The sequence below is a fragment of the Heteronotia binoei genome, chromosome 19 (genome assembly GCF_032191835.1).
Source record: "Heteronotia binoei isolate CCM8104 ecotype False Entrance Well chromosome 19, APGP_CSIRO_Hbin_v1, whole genome shotgun sequence".
Lineage (NCBI taxonomy): Eukaryota > Metazoa > Chordata > Lepidosauria > Squamata > Gekkonidae > Heteronotia > Heteronotia binoei.
Genome location: NC_083241.1, coordinates 40,292,823 through 40,312,618, shown reverse-complemented (window position 1 = coordinate 40,312,618; position 19,796 = coordinate 40,292,823).

Genomic DNA, 19,796 nt, shown 5'->3' with positions numbered 1-19,796 from the left:
CAGGGTGTGTGGCCAAATGCAAATGAGTTCCTGCTGGACTTTCTACAAAAAAGCCCTGACAAGGGGTGGGCTCTGGGTAACATGGGGGTTGCCAGCCTCCAGGTGGTGCCTGGAGATCTCCCACGATCACATCTCCAGATGACAGCAATTAGTACTGTTGGAGAAAATGGCAGCTTCAGAGGGTGGAGCCTATGGCCTGATATCCTGCTGACAATCCAGGCTCCACCTCCAAATTTCCAGGAATTTCCCAACTCCCTGACGCCAAGCCAGCCGGAACTGCCTCCCTTTGTGTTCCTGCTCAAAAAAAGCCCTGGATCTCAGAAGCTAAGCAGAGTCAGCTTTGATTTGCACTTGGATGCGAGACTACCAAGGAAACCCAGGGTTGGGACGCAGAGGCAGGCAATGGCAAACCTCTTCAGATGTTCTGTTGTCTCGAAAACCAAACAGGGTCGCTGTTCAGTTGGCTGTAAGCCTGCTAACCTGATCTTGTAGGGGCTCAGAAACTAAGCAAGTTAGAATTACTGGGAGAAATACCTGCTTGTGTGAACAGTGTTACTGTACAGGAGGCCGTTTGAATAGCTCTTCTCCATCCATCATCTATCTATCTATCTATCTATCTATCTATCTATCTATCTATCTATCTATCTATCTATCTATCTATCTATCTATCTATCTATCTATCTATCTATCCATCCATCCATCCATCCATCCATCCATCCATCCATCTTCTACCTACGTACCTACCTACCTACCCACCCGTCCGTCCATCATCTATCACATCTTATAGCCCGTCAGTGGTGGGGACAGTGCCCTCCAGGAAGGAAGACCAGGGTGTTTTTCCGAGCAGGCTTGGCATCAGGGGTGTGTGGCCTAATATGCAAATGAGTTCCTGCTGGGCTTTTTCTACAAAAAAAAAAGCCCTTGGGAAACAATGGTGATGTCAGGGGTGTGTGGCCTAATGTACAAATGAGTTCCAGCTGGGCTTTTTTATATATAGAAAAAACCCTACGTGAATCAATGGTGGTGTCAAGGGGGTGTGGTCTAATATGCAAATGAGTTCCTGGTGGGCTTTTTCGTCCCGAAAAAAAAGCCCTGTGGGAGACCCTCGAGGAATGTCAGGGTCCCTGAAGACGCTGACAATGCCAAACCGCCTCGCGTGGAAAACTCTCGGGAGGCCCCACCATCAGTCACCTGCGCCCCGACTGCGCGTCCCCCAAACGCAAACCGGTTCAGAACCGGTTCAGGCGTGCAGCGCCGCGGACTCCTAATGCGATTTCCGAGGTGTCGTTTCCCGCGCCCGCCACCAGGTGGCAGCAGGCTCAGCCCGGCGGCTTGTGCGTCTCGGGCGCTCTCGCAGCTGCGGACTCTCTCCGTGCGCCCTCGGAACAACCGACGTGCCTTTTCCCCCCATGAAGGTGGAGGCTGCGGGCGAGCTGGAGAGCCGCCGGCCGGGGAGAGGCGCTTTCCTCTGGGCACCGCGGAGCCCAGGAAGCAGCTGCCTGTGAGCCTCGGCTTGGGAAAGGGGGATTCCCTGCCGGAGAGGAAGCCTCCGGACGTCCCATGTGGCTTAGCACCGAGGCGCAGCGCCAAGACGCACCAGGTACAGAAGCTGCCTTCTTTGCGCATTGCTCTATCCGCGCCGCTTCTGTCGGGGGAGGGGGGGCGACGGCTGCTCTTTGGGGACGCCCCCTCCCCCCCAACCTGGGTGGGTTCTCTCCTCTGCCTCGGCTCAGGGGGCTGCTGGAAACTTGGGGCGCTTTGGGGTCGCCGGGAGAGGCACCTGGACGGCGAGGCGCGTTTGGAACAGCGCGAGAGCCCTTTGCGAAGGAGGGCAGAGGGCGGGGGTGGGTGGGTGGGACGCCGGTGGGGCGCCTGCAGCAAAGGAGGCACAGCTGGAGGGGCACGCTTGGATTTAACCCCCCCACCCCGCTCCTAGCGACATTCATGTGTGTGTGTGTGTGTGTGGGAAGATCTCAAACCTCGGGCGCTTCTAGCTTGCAACTGGAACGGCCCGCGGTCCTGTTCTCGTTGAAAAAGCGAGAGGGGAAGGGCTCGCGGCGCGCAACACCTGCTGCGCGGGCGCGGAGAAAAATACGAAATGCCCTCTCTTCTTCCCCCTTGCCGTGGGGAAGGCGTTGGGCTCTGCACCGCCGGGTCTGCGACTCTCTCCTTACTCCAGGAGACAAATCAAGATAGGGTTGCCAAGTTTAATACAAGAAATTATCTGGGGGCTTTGGGGGTGGAGCCAGGAGGCTTTGGAGGCGGAGCCAGGAGACATGGGGGGCGGAACCAGGAGCCGGGGTGTGACAAGCATCCTTGAACTCCAAAGGGAGTTCTGGCCATCGCATTTCAAGGGACCGCACAGCTTTTTAAATGCCTTCCCTCCATTGGAAATAATGACGGATAGGGGCACCTTCTTTGGGGGCTCATAGAATTGGACTCCGTGGTCCAATCCTTTCGAAATGTAGAGGGTATTTGGGGAAGAGGCACTGAATGATATACTGCAAATCTGGGGTCTCTGCCTCTAAAAACCGTCCCCCTAGGGCCTCAGGTACTTGCAGATCAATTCCTCATGGGAATCAGTTTCCATAAGGAACAATGGAGTGCCCAGTGTCCCTCCCCTCCCCCACTCACTTTCTGATGACCCTGAAGTGGGGGGAGGGCCTCCAAACTGGGGGATCCCCTGCCCCCACCTGGGGATTGGCAACCCTAGATCAAGATGGGGAGCCTTGTTTGTCTCTGGCAGTCGAAACGAGCAAGAACTCCGCAGCGCCTGCAAGGCTGACCATGTTTGGGGCAGGTAGCAGGAGCTTTCCTGAGTCGCTGCTCGCTTCTTCAGCTACAGCTTAGAACGGGAGTCCGTCTGTCTGCAGTCGCTCCACTCCCCAAGATGTCAGGACCGAGGGACTCGTATTCGAAACACCAAAAAAGAGCACCTGAAAGGCTAGCGAGATCTGTGGCAGGGGAGGAGCTTTCGGGAGTCGCCGCTCGCTTCTCCTGATAGGGCGAGATGGCTAAGCTGGGCCTGCCCTGCCGCTGGGCAAACTAGGCGATCACCTAGGGCGCCTCCCTTCTGGGGGCGCCAAACTGGGCACCGCCCCATGTGACTTGGGGATGTTATCCAGGGCTTTTTTTGGGTAGCAGGATACCCTTTGCATGTTAGGCCACGCACCCCTGATGTAGCCAGTCCTCCGAGAGCTTCCAGGGCTCTACTTACAGGGTCTACTGTAAACTCTTGGAGGACTGGCTACATCAGGGGGGTGTGGCCTAATATGCAGAGGAGATCCTGCTACAAAAAAAGCCCTGACTTTATCAGCGTAGGGGGCGGGGCACCCAAAGTTAGCCTTGCCTAGGGGACCAGACGGTCTCTAGGGCCAGTCCTCTAGCCGGGCTAGTCTGTCTGTAGCACTAGCATAGAGCAGGGGTGGCCAGCGGTAGCTCTCCAGATTCTTTTTGCCTACAACTCCCATCAGCCCCAGCCATTGGCGTTGCTGGCTGGGGCTGATGGGAGTTGTAGGCAAAAAAAAAAACCATCTGAAGAGCTACCGTTGGCCACCCCTGGAATAGAGGAAGAATCCAGGACCACCTTCAAGACGAACAACATCTGTGGCAGGGCAGGAGTTTTTGCGCTTCTTCAGAAGATCCTAGCCTGCCACAAATGCTGTCGGCAGGGAACTTTATCGCCTTTTATGGCTATCCAGGCCGAATGGCCAAGCCAAACTCCTGTATCACGTGACCGCAGCCAGTTTGCACACTTAAGCAACAAACTGCATGTATTTCAGCCCACAAGACCTGACTCCCCTCATCGGATGAAGCGTGCTTATAAAGCACACGAAAGCTTACGTTCTCAATAAAACGTGGTTGGTCTTAAAGGTGCCACTTGACTCCTGCTTTGTTCAACCGCTTCAGTCCAACACGGCTGCCCTCTTGGAGCTATCTACAAATGCCGTCAGTCGGTGCTACTGGAGTCTGGACTCCCCGACTGACTCCCTACTAGCCTTATGGCGCTCTCATGCTGCTCTTCTCCGCGGGACTTCCGTCGGATTTCACAACTATCTGCCCCGGGGGCTGCAACTCGCTTTGCCTTTTTCGCGCGGCAAACAGAAACTGGTTTTTAGAGGATCTTGTTTGCTGTATGAAAGAGGCAGAGTGAGTTGCAGCCCCGGGGCAGACAGTGTGAAATCCCACGGAAGCCCCGTGGAGAAGAGGAGAACGTGAGCGGCATAAGGCTCGTGGGAAATCGGTCTCTTTTCTACTTTTATTGAGAACGTAATGTCAAGACAGTGTGCGATTGCAATAAAAAAAGGCCAACGCCATGCTGGGAATGGTTAGGAAGGGAATTGAAAACAAATCAGCCAGTATCATCATGCCCCTGTATAAATCGATGGTGCGGTCTCATTTGGAATACTGTGTGCAATTCTGGTCACCGCACCTCAAAAAGGATATTCTAGCATTGGAAAAAGTGCAAAAAAGGGCAACTAGAATGATTACAGGTTTGGAACACTTTCCCTATGAAGAAAGGTTAAAATGCTTGGGGCTCTTTAGCTTGGAGAAACGTCGACTGCGGGGTGACATGAGAGAGGTTGACAAGATTATGCATGGGATGGAGAAAGTAGAGAAAGAAGTCCTTTTCTCCCTTTCTCACAATACAAGAACTCATGGGCATTCGATGAAATTGCTGAGGAGTCAGGTTAAAATGGATAAAAGGAAGTACTTCACCCAAAGGGTGATTAACATGTGGAATTCACTGCCATAGGAGGTGGTGGTGGCTACAAGCATAGCCAGCTTCAAGAGGGGATTGGATAAAAATATGGAGCAGAGGTCCATCAGTGGCTATTAGCCACAGTGTGTGTGTTTATATATATATGTGTGTGTGTGTGTATACACACACCCATATATTGGCCACTGTGTGACACAGAGTGTTGGACTGGATGTGCCATTGGCCTGATCCAACATGGCTTCTCTTATGTTCTTATGTGACACAGAGTGTTGGACTGGATGGGCCATTGGCCTGATCCAACATGGCTTCTCTTATTTTCTTCTTATGTACTTGGTCTCGGAATCTCCGCTTCTTTGGCACTTGCTTCCCACCACCACCCTTGCTTGTGAGGTTATTTTGGGACCGTTCCTCCTCCTCTTCCCTCCCTGCCCCACCCTGGGCAACATCCAGGTTGCGGCTGTGTGTGTTGAAAGGAGCATGCTTTTGTGTGTGTGCGCACACAGGACTGTGGGGGGTTGGTTGTGCGTCGTCTCTTGGCTTGGCTCCACCGTAAACTCTGGAAGCCTCTCCGGAGAGGAGGAGATAATGGGGGAAGCCGTTTCCAGACAGCTTGCGAGGGGGGAAATGTCTGCTTTTCAAAATTAAAAAAGAACATGCAGAGCTGCACTGGCTACCTGTTGTGTTCCGAGTCCATTTCAAGGTGTTGGTATTGACCTTTAAAGCCCTCTATGGTCAGGGGCCTGTCTACCTGCGGGACCGCCTTTCTCCACATATTCCCCGGAGAGCACTGCATTCAGGGACAAAAAATCTATTGTCCATCCCTGGACCAAAGGAGGCTAGGTTGCAACTGACCCGAGCTAGGGCCTTCTCGGTGGCAGCACCAGAATCGTGGAATGCTCTCCCGGAGGCCATCAGGGCCCTGCGGGATCTCTCTACTTTCCACAGGGCCTGCAAGACCGAACTGTTTCGACAGGCCGTTGAGATCTAACCGGGAGAGAGCTGCCACCCGACATCATTACAGAGTATTATGTGATGACCGCTTACATTATATTGTAATGATACAGCACCACGAAATGGTTTTAAAATCTTAAATCTTAATTGTCTTTTATTGGTTTTAACCTGTAAAAATGAATGTTGTCAGCTGTCCTGAGTCCGCTTGCGGAGAGGGCGGGATAGAAATTTAAATAAATAAATGAATAAATAATTACTCCCGGCGTTCTCACTCTGGCAAGGGGAGGCACAGGGCCCGGATTTGCATTCTGGCACAAATAAAATGGGCACCGTGTGTCAAAAGGAATCTGCAAATCGGTTCTGAATCCTTTCACCCGTTAGCCAAAGACAAGACATATGGGGGGGTGGGCGGGGGGGGGGAAACGTCATGCTGGTATGTGGCAGGACGGTGTTGCGCTGGTATGTGGATTTTGCAATGAAGAACTGGGCGCTTTCATACGCACTGAATAATGCATGTTTAATCCACTAGGAGCCCCGTGGTGCAGAGTGTTAAAGCTGCAGTACCGCAGTCCAAGCTGTGCTCATGACCTGAGTTTGATCCCGGCGGAAGCTGGGTTCAGGTAGCCGGCTCCAGGTTGACTCAGCCTTCCATCCTTCCGAGGTCGGTCAAATGAGTACCCAGCTTGCTTTGGGGGGGGCAAAGGGGAGATGATTGGGGAAGGCAGCGGCAAAGCACCCCGTAAAAAGTCTGCCAAGAAAACGTCATGGTGTAACGTCACCCCAGAGCAGGAAACGACTGGGGCTTGCACAGGTTTCCCTTTTTAATCTGCATTTAAGGCACTTCTAGCCAGAGTTTGTCATTTTGCAGAGTAAAATCTGGTTGCAAAGTGCATTGCAGGTGGATAAAAAGTGCCGTTGTCTGCAGGCGTGAGAGCACCTCCAGGTTCCAAAGGGTGCCTGTTAAGGGAAAGGTGTACCACTTATGGAGTGGGGAGGGGAATTCCCCTGTTTTTCAGGTCACACATTACTCAGGACTGCTTTATCTCTGGCCCCCGGTGCATTCGATTCTCCACTTTGTGTGATGATGGACTGGGCCCGTGAACTAGAGCCAGTTTAGTGTAGTGGCTAAGTGCATAGACTCTTATCTGGGAGAACCGGGTTTGATTCCCCACTCCTCCACTTGCACCTGCTGGAATGGCCTTGGGTCAGCCATAGCTCTCGCAGAGTTGTCCTTGAAAGGGCAGCTTCTGGGAGAGCTCTCTTAATCCCACCTACCTCACAGAATGTCTGTTTTGTGTGTGTGTGGGGGGGGGGGGGGGAAGGTAAAGGAGATTGTGACTGCTCTGAGATTCAGAGAAGAAGAAGAAGAAGATATTGGATTTATATCCCACCCTCCACTCAGAGCAGCTCACAATCTCCTTTACCTTCCTCCCCACAACAGACACCCTGTGAAGTGGGTGGGGCTGGAGAGGGCTCTCCCAGCAGCTGCCCTTTCAAGGACAACCTCTGCCAGAGCTCTGGCTGACCCAAGGCCATTCCAGCAGGTGCCAGTGGAGGAGTGGGGAATCAAACCCGGTTCTCCCAGATAAGAGTCTGCACACTTAACCACTACACCAAACTGGCTCTCCTCCAGAGTATAGGGCGGGATATAAATCCAATATCTTCATCTGCATGCCAAAGGTGCAAAACCCTTGTTCGTTTTGAAATTTCTCTTTGGAGCACTGCTGTGTGGGTGTCACGTGCCGTCGAATCACTTCCCTCTTACGGCCACCCTATGAATCAGTGGCCCTCCTGACTATCCCACTGATCAAAGAAGCTCATCTGGTGGGAACATGAGACGGGGCCTTTTCGGTGGCAGCCCCACAATTGTGGAACAGCTGCCCCAAGGCCTTTCTTTTGATCTCTAGGAGACAGTTGAAGGTGGCTTTATTTAGGACTGCATTTGCTTAAGCTCATAGCAGTCCAGAGCAGTGATTTTAAACCTTGGTTTTATGGTTTGAATGTATTTTTCCTACGTGTTTCATCTATGTTTGTAAGCCACCTTGAGTTCCATAAAGAAGAAAGGTGGCTAATCGGTGTTTTAAATAAAGGCCAGTGGCCAGGGATCTGCTGTCAATGTTCTTCAGGTTCTTCTGTTTAAAACAATTTTATTAATTTGCAATATATTGTTATAGAAATCTTTAAGAAAATTTAGAAATAATACAGTATAAAAACAATACATCGCTCTCCCCCCCCTTCTCCTCCCTCCCTTTTTCTTGACCCCCGCCGGTGTACTTAAAATTAAAAGAAAACAAGGTAACTTAACAAATCAAGAATCTCCATTTTAGAACCTTATAGCAGTACGGAAGAAATAAAAACAAAAAATAAGAAAAGTTAACTCTATAAGTTCATCTTCATTTTTCAAAAGAAGAATTTTCCCTTTATAAACTTTAGTCCATTATTAGCTTTTATCAATAATCACTAAATGTCCCTTAACTTTCCATTGTTTTTCAATTTTGAAATTTCTCCCATTCCTTCCTGAACTTCTCCAAATCATAGTCTTTTAGGAATCTTGTAAGTTTGTCCACTTCACTCCATGACATAACTTTTATAATACAATCCCATTTTTTCTGGTATTTTATCTTGCTTCCATAGCTGCGCATACAATGTCCTTGCAGCTGAAAGCAGATACCACACCATCGTTCTATCTTGTTTCGGAAAGCTTTCCATTTGTAATCCCAACAAAAAAGAATCTGGAGACCTCTTGATGTCATCACCTAAAATTTTTGACATTTCTTTCTGAATCATTTGCCACATGTTCTTCAAGTTCTTGACCACCAAACACTGACCTCTCTGCCCTTGGGGTTGTGCTTCTGTGCTCTGGAACTACACTCCCAATGTGCTGATAGTTTGTTGTGTTGAGACTGTTGTAGGACGTGTTGTTGTGATGTAATGCGGCTGTGCAGTTTTGGGCTCTATGTTAATCCTAAGGAGACTCACGTCAAAAGGAGTTTGAATGAGATCAGTGCGGTTCCTTCGTAATGCGCCAATGAGGTGTGCGTTCACAACTATTTGGGAGAGCTGGGATTGATTCCCCACTCCCTCACTTAACAGCTTCTAGAATGGCCTTGGGTCAGCCATAGCTTTTGTAGGAGTTGTCCTTGAAAGGGCAGCTGCTGGGAGAGCTCTCTCAGCCTCACAGGGTGCCTGTTGTGGGGGGAGAAGATATAGGAGATTGTGAGCCGCTCTGAGACTCTGATTCAGAGAGAAGGACGGGGTATAAATCTGCAGTCTTCTAGACTATTCCACAGAGTCAAGGTCCCAGATCAAGGTCTTTCACATCACCTTGTGCCTAGAGATGCCAGGGGTTGAACCTGGGACCTTCTGCATGCCAAGCAGAGGCTCTACGACTGAGCCAAGGTCCGAGATGAAGGTCTTTCACATCACCTAGTGCCTGGTTCTTTTTTAACTGGAGATGCCAGGGGTTGAACCTGGGACCTTCTGCATATGAAGCAGAGGCTATTCCACTGAATCAAGGTCCCAGACTGAGGTTTTTCACATCACCTAGTGCCTGGTTCTTTCACCTGGAGATCCTGGGGATTGAACCTGGGACCTTCTCCATGCCAAGCAGATGCTCAGGCGCTGAGCCATGGCCTCTCCAAGAATACTGGGGTAGAGGAAAGTTATCAGCAGGCATGACGGCACCCATGGGCACTACTTTGGGGACCCCTGGGATGACTCATGCAGAAATCTGGAACTCAGGGCTTCTTTGGTAGCAGGAACTCCTTTGCATATTAGGCTGCATACCCCTGATGTAGCCAATTCTCCAAGAATTTTCATAGGCCCTGTAAGCTCCAGGAGGAGTGGCTACGTCGGGGAGGGGTGTAGCCTAATATGCAAAGGAGTTCCTGCTACAAAAAAAGCCATGCTGGAACTATAGCTGGGATGTGGGTAGGAGAACTCCAGCTGTGACCATTCTTGATATGTCAGCTTGTCCCTAATTTTCATCGGGGAAATGTTTGTGGAGGAAAAGGAGAGGAAAGGTCCCCTGTGCAAGCACCAGTCATTTCCGACTCTGGGGTGACCTTGCTTTCACAACCTTTTCACGGCAGACTTTTTATGGGGTGGTTTGCCATTGCCTTCCCCAGTGACCTACGCTTCCCCCCCAGCAAGCTGAGGACTCCTTTGACTGACCTCGGAAGGATGGAAGGCTGAGTCAATCCGGAGCCAGCTACCTGAACCAGCTTCCGCCGGGATCGAACTCAGGTCGTGAGCAGAGAGTTCAGATCACAGTACTGCTGCTTCACCCTTCTGCGCCACGGGGCCGCTGTTTGCGGAGAGGGGGCCTCTTTTCTTTGGAATGCACCCCAGCCCTGCCCTGCGGGTACCCATTTTGGCAGGAGGTCAGCAAACAAGACGTCTCTCAGCAGAGCTTACCTGCCCTTGTCGATCTTTGCAACGAGGAGCTTGTGAGAAAGTTTGCAAGCTCTCCCCAGATCCCTCCCAGCACGCACCGGTCTTGGCTCTCGGACAGGTACAGCAGAGGTTCCCAAACTTATTTGACCGAACGCCCCCTTTTCAGAAAAAAAAAGCACTCAGCCCCCCCCCCCCCCGCAGAATCTTCAGCTCCAACTAGCACAATGGGAAGGTGCTGCCGCCCAGCCTCTTTCAACCCAAAAGCAACAGATAGCGGTAAAATGGGGTGTTCTTTGGAGGTTTCCTTGGCAGCCTCGGGCAAGCATACGCAATGTTTGCCCTGCAAAGAAAAGCAGTGGCGCAGCGGCACCGTCCGGGGCTCTCGGCTTGCCTGCTGGCTGGTGCAATCGTGCCACATGGGAAGGTGGAGGAAGGGGGTGCCCAGCATTACCCCCTGGCAGGGTGGCACCCTAGCAGTCACCTACTCCCACGTGCTGGTCCTGCAGAAGACACTGATTAGAAATTCTGGGCCCCTCCCAGAAATGTGATGTTTCGACACCTCCCACTCTCCTCTTCTCTTCTCCCTTTATGCTTCCAACCCTCCCCCCTTTTTTTATTCACCGCCCCCCAATCGCACCCAAGGCTACTACCGCCCCCCCCGGATCGTTCCAGCGCCCCCCAGGGGGCAATATTGCCTGCTTTGGGAAACATTGAGGTACAGGCTGGGTTTGAACCCATAAGCCCCTGAGTGCACTTCAAGCTTAGGCCGAGCCAAGCCAGACATAAGAACATAAGAGAAGCCATGTTGGATCAGGCCAGTGGCCAATCCAGTCCAACACTCTGTGTCCCATAAGAACATAAGAGAAGCCATGTTGGATCAGGCCAGTGGCCCATCCAGTCCAACACTCTGTGTCACATAAGAACCTAAGAGAAGCCATGTTGGATCAGGCCAGTGGCCCATCCAGTCCAACACTCTGTGTCACATAAGAACATAAGAGAAGCCATGTTGGATCAGGCCAATGGCCCATCCAGTCCAACACTCTGTGTCACATAAGAACATAAGAGAAGCCATGTTGGATCAGGCCAGTGACCCCTCCAGTCCAACACTCTGTGTCACATAAGAGAAGCCCTGTTGGATCAGGCCAGTGGCCCATCCAGTCCAACACTCTGTGTCACAGAAGAACATAAGAGAAGCCATGTTGGATCAGGCCAGCGGCCCATCCAGTCCAACACTCTGTGTCACAGAAGAACATAAGAGAAGCCATGTTGGATCAGGCCAGCGGCCCATCCAGTCCAACACTCTGTATCACACAGTGGCCAAAATACACACACACACACTGTGGCTAATAGCCACCGATGGACCTCTGCTCCATATTTTTATCCAATCCCCTCTTGAAGCTGGCTATGCTTGTAGCCGCCACCACCTCCTGTGGCAGTGAATTGCACGTGTGAATCACTCTTTGGGTGAAGAAGGACTTCCTTTTATCCGTTTTAACGTACTTTGTGAGGATTGTTGGATTCTGGTTCCTCTCTCTGTGTCCCCCCCCCTCCTCCCCTTGCCCCTTCTCGGAAAGAAGAGCTTGGAAGAGAACCAAGAGAGAAAAGATGCCTTCAGCGCGATATCTCCGAGCCCAGGCACCAAAACGATTGTCTGCTGCTCGCGCAGGCGACACACCCAGACGCCGAACTCTGCCAGCAAATGTGCGAGTGCTTAAGGCCTGGCTTCTATCGAAGGCATGACCAGATGTTAGAAAGGTCATATAAACTCTCTCCTCTTTCTTTCTTTCTTTCTTTCTTTTTAAGAAAAAGAAAAGAAATGCAGTTCTTATTGCGAGGTAATTGAAATCATTTGGCCGGTTGACCCGGCGCCGTTTCAAAATGCACGGAGCGCGGATGATCGCGGGAGGGCGGGTCGTGATCCAGACACGTTGTGCTCTGTGCTCTCCGGGGGGGTGGGGGGGGGAAGCAAAGCAAGGAATCTGAGGATGCTTCCAAAAATGGCAGAGAACGCCCTCGAAACGAAGGGTGCGGAGAGGCAGGGTTTCGCTTGCGCATTTTCTCCTTGGGGAACTCGGAATCACGTGGCAACTTCAGTGGTTGGTGAGCAGGGGCGGCTGATTGAGGTGGGAAGTGGGAACGCAGGAGTTGTCCTCGAAAGGGCAGCTTCTGGGAGAGTTCTCTCAGCCCCACCCCCTCACAGGGTGTCTGTTGAGGGGGAGGAGGATAAAGGAGATTGTGAGCCACTCTGCGACTGTCCTTGAAAGGGCAGCTTCTGGGAGAGCTCTCTCAGCCCCACTCACCTCATGGGCTGTTTGTTGGAGGGGAGGAAGGGAAAGGAGATTGTAAGCCACTCTGTGACTGTCCTTGAAAGAGCAGCTTCTGGGAGAGCTCTCTCAGCCCCACCCACCTCACAGGGTGTCTGTTGAGGGGGAGGAAGATAAAGGAGATTGTGAGCCGCTCTGGGACTCTGAGAGTTGTCCTTGAAAGGGCAGCTTCTGGGAGAGCTCTCTCAGCCCCTCCCACCTCACAGGGTGTCTGTTGGGGGGGAGGAAGATAAAGGAGATTGTGAGCTGCTCTGAGATTCAGAGTATAGGGCTGGATATAAATCCAATGTCATTAATATCAACGCGGATAGACACCCTGGCCCTGATCCTGTTCTCAGATCAAGAAGGTAGACTGATAGCTAAGTTGAGGAACGCATGAAGTCCTTTTATTACCGCTTGAACATATATGAACATATGAAACTGCTTTCTACTGAATCAGAACCTCGGTCCATCAAAGTCAGTCTTGTCTATTCTGACTGGCAGCGGCTCTCCAGGCTCTCAAGCTGAGGTTTTTCACGCCTCTTTGCCTGGACCCTTTTTAGTTGGAGATGCCGGGGATTGAACCTGGGACCTTCTGTTTACCAAGCAGAGGCTCTACCACTGAGCCAACGTCCCTCCCCTATCTGGGGACTATACTCCACTTTTCACCCCTCTGTATCGAACCCTTTTTGGGTTTTGTGGCAAGAAGTAGTGTGCCAGACAAAGAAGAAGAGCTGGTTTTTATACCCCACTTTTCTCTGCCTTCAACTTTGGGCCAGCTACCTGAATCCAGTTTGTAAAAAGTCTGCCGTGAAAACGTTGTGAAGGCAACATCACCCCAGAGTCGGAAATGACTGGTGCTTCCACAGGGGACCTTTCCTTTCCTTTCTCTGCCTTAAGGAGTCTCAAAGTGGCTTATAACTGCTCCCGCTTCCTCTCCCTGCAACGAACACCTTGTGAGGTAGGTGGGGCTGAGAGAGTTCAGAGGGAACCGTGACTGGCGAAGGCCACCTAGCTGGCTTCATAGGAAGGAGGAGTGGGGAATCAAACCTGTTTCTCCAGATTAGAGTACACTGTTCTTAACCACAACACCACGCTGTCTCTTAACCTACACGGCAAGCTCTTCCGAATGAAGGACGCTTTCAAACAATTATATCGCATATGGCTTTTGAAATCTGATCTTCTTCTTCATCTTCTTCTTCCTCTTCCTCCTTCTCTTCTTTTCCTTCTTCTCTCCTCCTCCTCCTCTTCCTTCTTACTTCTCCTACAGAGAAATGGGCTCACTTTGCAAACGGCTTCAACATACTACACCATGAGAGCTAGTGCAGGTGGGGACGATAAGCGATCTGGAATACGATCTTAGGAAATCCAGGTTCGATTCCTTGGTCTGCTTTGCAGGCTCTCTGGGTGACCTCAGGCCAGCCTAACCTAGCTCACGGGATGGATATTGCAAAGATAAAGCAGAGGATGGGAGGTGGAGATTGTAAGGCGCTTTGGCTCCCCATTGGGGAGAAAAGTGGAGTATAGTCCCCAGATAGGGGAGGGACGTTGGCTCAGTGGTAGAGCATCTGCTTGGGAAGCAGAAGGTCCCAGGTTCAATCCCTGGCATCTCCAAAAAAGGGTCCAGGCAAATAGGCGTGAAAAACCTCAGCTTGAGATCCCGGAGAGCCGCTGCCAATCTGAGAAGACAATACTGACTTTGATGGACCGAGGGTCTGATTCAGTAGAAGGCAGCTTCATATGTCCGTCATGCGCCTGTTGACAGGGATGCTCGTATATAGAGCCAGTTCCACGGTTTCCGGCACCTTGGGCAGACAGTTCCCAGGGTCTCCTTCCCAACTTCTGCATAGCACCTGGCACTCGTGCCCCCCTTCCCACCCCACCCGCAGGCTTCCCACCTGCTTGCAATGTTCCAGGTATGCATCGCTGTGGCTCACAACTGTATATCACCGATCGTCAGTTTCCTGTACTCAGCCGAATGGAGATTAACCCAAGCGAATGTCCCAGTGCAGCTCATCTAACCGCATTTTTGCAACACGTGAGCCAGGAAATAATACGTATCGCCACCAGCTGTCTCCCGGCCAACGTGCAGAAACTGTGACCGGAGGCTCTGGCGGTCAACATTGAAAAGATGGAGAACCCACTTTCCTTTCCCAGCAGTCTATAAACTCAATTGCTTTATTTCGGCCAAGAGGAACCCAGTTCTTCCTCTCCGAATCTCCAGTGAATCAAGCCCCACTTAAACTAAATCGGCTAGCGCCACTCAAGACGCAGCTGTAACTCAAGTACCGTTCTGTTTTTTTAAAAAATAATAGTCCACATTTGGTTTTGAGAATACTCATTCCAACAAGCTCTGGGCATGGTACCATCGGACCTCTCAAGGAACTTGTGTTTGATTCTACACCGCCGTGTGTGTGGACAGCAGACATTTAGCCATGCCCCTCGCAAATGACACAGGGCTTAGAGTTGCCATCCTCCAGGTGATGGCTGGAGATCTTCTTCTTTTTCATGGGGACTTTGTCCAAGCCCTCCTCCTCCCCCCCTCCCCCCCAAAAGCTGTCATTTCCGTTGTGAATGATACAAGAGAGGGCCGGTGTCAGACAGCAGTCAGGTGGGTCAGCTGCCAGGCAGCTGAGTTAGTGTGAGCTTGCTCACAGATTTTTAGCCTCCAGCTTACATATAGCGGAAGTTGGGTTCAGGTAGCCGGCTCAAGGTTGATTCAGCCTTCCATCCTTCGAAGGTCAGTAAAATGAGTACCCGGCTTGCTGGGGGGAAAGTGTAGATCAGGGGTCTTCAACCACTGGGCCGTGGACCGGTACCAGTCCATGGCCTGCTAGCAACCGGACCATGGAGTAAGGCAGAGCAGCCCCGGACTAAAGAGGCAGCACGGCCTCACTCCAGGGCTGTCTCTCCTTGCAGGGACCAGTAGAAAGGACAGCATTGCTGTGACCTTACCCTATCCCTCATTTATAGACTCTTTCAATGGGAGGGGGAGTCAGAAACAGCCCCAGTCTCCTCCCCTCATTTAAAGACCCCCATTGGGGGCTGGGATGTGGTGTGGGCAGGGGAGAGTCTGGGGTGGCAAAACCCCCAGCGCCACCCCCCCACTGGTCCGTGGAAAAATTGTCTTCCACAAAACCAGTCCTTGGTGTCAAAAAGGTTGAGGGCCACTGGTGTGGATGACTGGGGAAGGCAAACCACCCCTTAACACAAAGTCTGTCAAGAAAACGTGATGTGACATCACCCCATGGGTCAGTAATGACTCGGTGCTTGCACAGGGGACTACCTTTACCTTTTTTACCAGTCTCCTAGGATTTATATTAGACCTGGTCGATTCAAATCATTCATACAACAAGTTGCAAGCGCCGCTGCTGTGCATCTCTGTTGCTTCTGCTTGTGCCAACTCCCTGACAAAGTCTGGCCTTCTTGTGTCGTTGAAGAAAACAACCTGGTCTTCTTGGGGGCAGCTACCAAAAAGGCACAGAAAATTTTAGCTTGTACTTCTTTGGTGAATATAGACTCCCCCCCCCCCTTGTGCTGGGCTCTGTTCCCAGACCTGTCAAAAACTGTTGGGCTCCTTCTGCAGGCCCTACCGAGGTACAATAATCCCTTCCTTCAACCACAGGTTCTCCTAACTCCCAAAGGATTCCTTGGTTGAAGCCCTGAGTCCCCGTGTATAAGATGAAGTGACCGAATAATATTCGGCCTTTGCTTCTGATCCTTCAGTGTCACCGGGAGGAGCCTGTTATAGAAGGACTCTCTTGATAGTATCATTCTTTCAGACCTGTCAAAAACTGTTGGGCTTCTTCCGCAGGCCCTACCGAGGTACAATAATCCCTTCCTTCAAGCACGGGTTCTCCTAACTCCCAAAGGATTCCTTGGTTGAAGCCCTAAGTCCTCGTGTATAAGATGAAGCAACCGAATAATATTCGGCCTTTGCTTCTGATCCTTCAGCGTCACCAGGAGGAGCCTGTTGTAGAAGGACTCTCAATAGTATCATTCTCCCAGCAGCTGAAGAGCGAGACCACCCTGGATGTTGGATGTTCCTCTTACATCATCCGAGAGCAATGCTCGTGCCCTACCGGAGCGCATTCCAAAGGGTGTAACCCCTGGAGTCGGTCTTCCTCCCTTTCATTTTGTTCTGGGCCTGCTTTCAGACTGCCGCGAGAGATGGGCGCATTATCGCCCGACACAAAGAGAGCTTGGCCTTTCCTTTGAAGCAAAAAGCTATTATTTCAACCTGATTGACGCAAACTGTTTGCTTGGAACAGAAGAGAGAGAAGAAAGGAGGTAGTTTTTTTGTATGTCAGACGGTAATTTTCATTAACAGGGAGAGGCCGAAGAGTAATGTTTCCTGCCGTGCAGCACTGTACGGATGTACCCTTTGACCGGAACAACATCATTTTTCGCCGGATTTCGGGGATTGGCCATCTATCATGTTGACATCCACTGTACTTTAATCTCGGGCGTACACATGCTCACAATTAAGCTGTGCCGAAGTATTTATTGTTTCCTAAGGCCCCGCTAATAAGATGGTTCATAAACTTTTAGGAGAGGCTGGTAATGCTGGCCCTTCCCGGGATGCCGATGTAGGAGTCGAATGCCAGATCCTACAAGAATGCTAATTTGCCTTGGGGGGGTTAAGCATCATGTTGTTGCTGGCAAGCCCAGGTTCTTGGAAGGCTTGTGGTGACCATGAATTGAAATACTTAAGATGCTGTAAACAAGTGGGGGGGAAACAAAGGAGAAATAGCTAGACTGGAAGATCAGTTGAGCTGTCTGTCTGGAGGGGTGTTATAGAGAACCATTTTGGTGCAGTGGTTAAGTGCGCGGACTCTCATTTGGGAGAACCGGGTTTGATTCCCCACTCCTCCACTTACAGCTGCTGGAATGGCCTTGGGTCAGCTGTAGCTCTTGCAGAGTTGTCCTTGAAAGGGCAGCTTCTGGGAGAGCTCTCACAGCCCCAACCACCTCACAGGGTGTCTGTTGTGGGGGAGAAAGGGAAAGGAGATGGCAAGTTGTTCTGAGACTCTGAGATTCAGAGTATAAGTGTACGGACTCTTATCTGGGAGAACCGGGTTTGATTCCCCACTCCTCCACTTGCACCTGCTAGCATGGCCTTGGGTCAGCCATAGCTCTGGCAGAGGTTGTCCTTGAAAGGGCAGCTGCTGTGAGAGCCCTCTTCATTCCCACCCACCTCACAGGGTGTCTGTTGTGGGGGAGGAAGGGAAAGGAGATTGTGAGCCGCTCTGAGACTCTTCGGAGTGGAGGGCGGGATATAAATCCAATATCTTCATCTACCTCACAGGGTGTCTGTTGTGCAGGATGAAGGGAAAGGAGATTGTGAGCTGCTCTGAGACTCTTTGGAGTGGAGGGCGGGATATAAATCCAATATCTTCATCTACCTCACAGGGTGTCTGCTGTGGGGGAGGAAGGGAAAGGAGATTGTGAGCCGCTCTGAGACTCTTCGGAGTGGAGGGCGGGATATAAATCCAATATCTTCATCTACCTCACAGGGTGTCTGTTGTGCAGGATGAAGGGAAAGGAGATTGTGAGCCGCTCTGAGACTCTTCGGAGTGGAGGGCGGGATATAAATCCAATATCTTCATCTACCTCACAGGGTGTCTGTTGTGGGGGAGGAAGGGAGAGGAGATTGTGAGCCGCTCTGAGACTCTTCGGAGTGGAGGGCGGGATATAAATCCAATATCTTCATCTACCTCACAGGGTGTCTGTTGTGGTGGAGGAAGGGAAAGGAGATTGTGAGCCACTCTGAGACTCTGAGATTCAGAATAAGGGGGGGGGGGTATCAATCCAGTATCTTCTTCTTCATCATATTTCCATTTCTACTTATTCAGTGCTGTTGCGGGGGATGCAATAGTGTAGCCGGATTACAGTTCTCTAGGAGGAATGAAATTTTGTCTATGTTTGTTGCTGCCTTTCTTGATTTGTTAGGCTATGATGTCTAGGGACACATGCCTGGGACTCCTGGAGTAAATCATGTAGCAATGTGTAATCATTGCTGGAATGTGGGGAAGGAGGGGTCCAGCAGTGGTTGGGTTGCCAACTCCAGGTTGGAAATACCTGGAGATTTGGGGGTGGAGCCTGAGGAGGGTGTGGTTTGGGGAAGGGAGGGGCGTCAAAGGGGTAAGATGCCATAGAGTCCACCTGCAAGTGGAGGAGTGGGCCATTTTCGCCATGTGAACTGATCACTGTCTCCTGGAGATCTGAACATATGAACATATGAAGCTGCCTTATACTGAATCAGACCTTTGGTCCATCAAAGTCAGTATTGTCTTCTCAGAGTCTGGAATGGCCTTCTCAGAAGAGTATTGTCTTCTCAGAGACTGTCTCTCTCCAGGGTCTCAAGCTGAGGTTTTTCACACCTATTTGCCTGGACCCTTTTAGTTGAAGATGCCAGGGATTGAACCTGGGACCTTCTGCTTCCCAAGCAGATGCTCTGCCACTGAGCCACCGTCCCTCCCCTATCTGTTGTGGTGACCATGAATTGAAATACTTAAGATGCTGTAAACAAGTCGGGGGGAAACAAAGGAGAAATAGCTAGACTGGAAGATCAGTTGAGCTGTCTGTCTGGAGGGGTGTTATAGAGAACCATTTTGGTGCAGTGGTTAAGTGCGCGGACTCTCATTTGGGAGAACCTCCCCTATCTGATTATCTGTTGTAATCCCAGGAGATCTACAGCTACCCCCTGGAGGCTGGCAATCCTAGATCATGTACATACCAATGCTCTGCCTTGTTTTGTTTTTTAAAGAAAATCTGTTTATCACTTCTTGTGGATTTATAGGTTGCCTTGATTGCCCTATTCTAGCAAAAAGGCAGTGTAGCAAAATTTTAAATAAATAAAAAGCAAAATTATGTGCTGGGGGAGAGAACACTCAGTGGTTTCACAAAGAGAACAGCTAGGGCAGCCAAAGAGAACAGCCGGTTTAGTGTAGTGGTTAAGTGTGCGGACTCTTATCTGGGAGAACTGGGTTTGATTCCCCACTCCTCCACTGGCACCTGGCGGAATGGCCTTGGGTCAGCCAGGGCTATCACAGAGAGCCAGTTTGGTGTAGTGGTAAAGTGTGCAGACTCTTACCTGGGAGAACCGGGTTTGATTTCCCACTCCTCCACTTGCAGGTGCTGGAATGGCCTTGGGTCAGCCAGAGCTCTCTTATCTGGGAGAACTGGGTTTGATTCCCCACTCCTTCACTGGCACCTGGCGGAATGGCCTTGGGTCAGCCATGGCTATCACAGAGAGCCAGTTTGGTGTAGTGGTAAAGTGTGCGGACTCTTACCTGGGAGAACCAGGTTTGATTTCCCACTCCTCCACTTGCAGGTGCTGAAATGGCCTTGGGTTAGCCATAGCTCTGGCAGAGGTTGTCCTTGAAAGGGCCAGTTTGGTGTAGTGGTTACGTGTGCAAACTCTT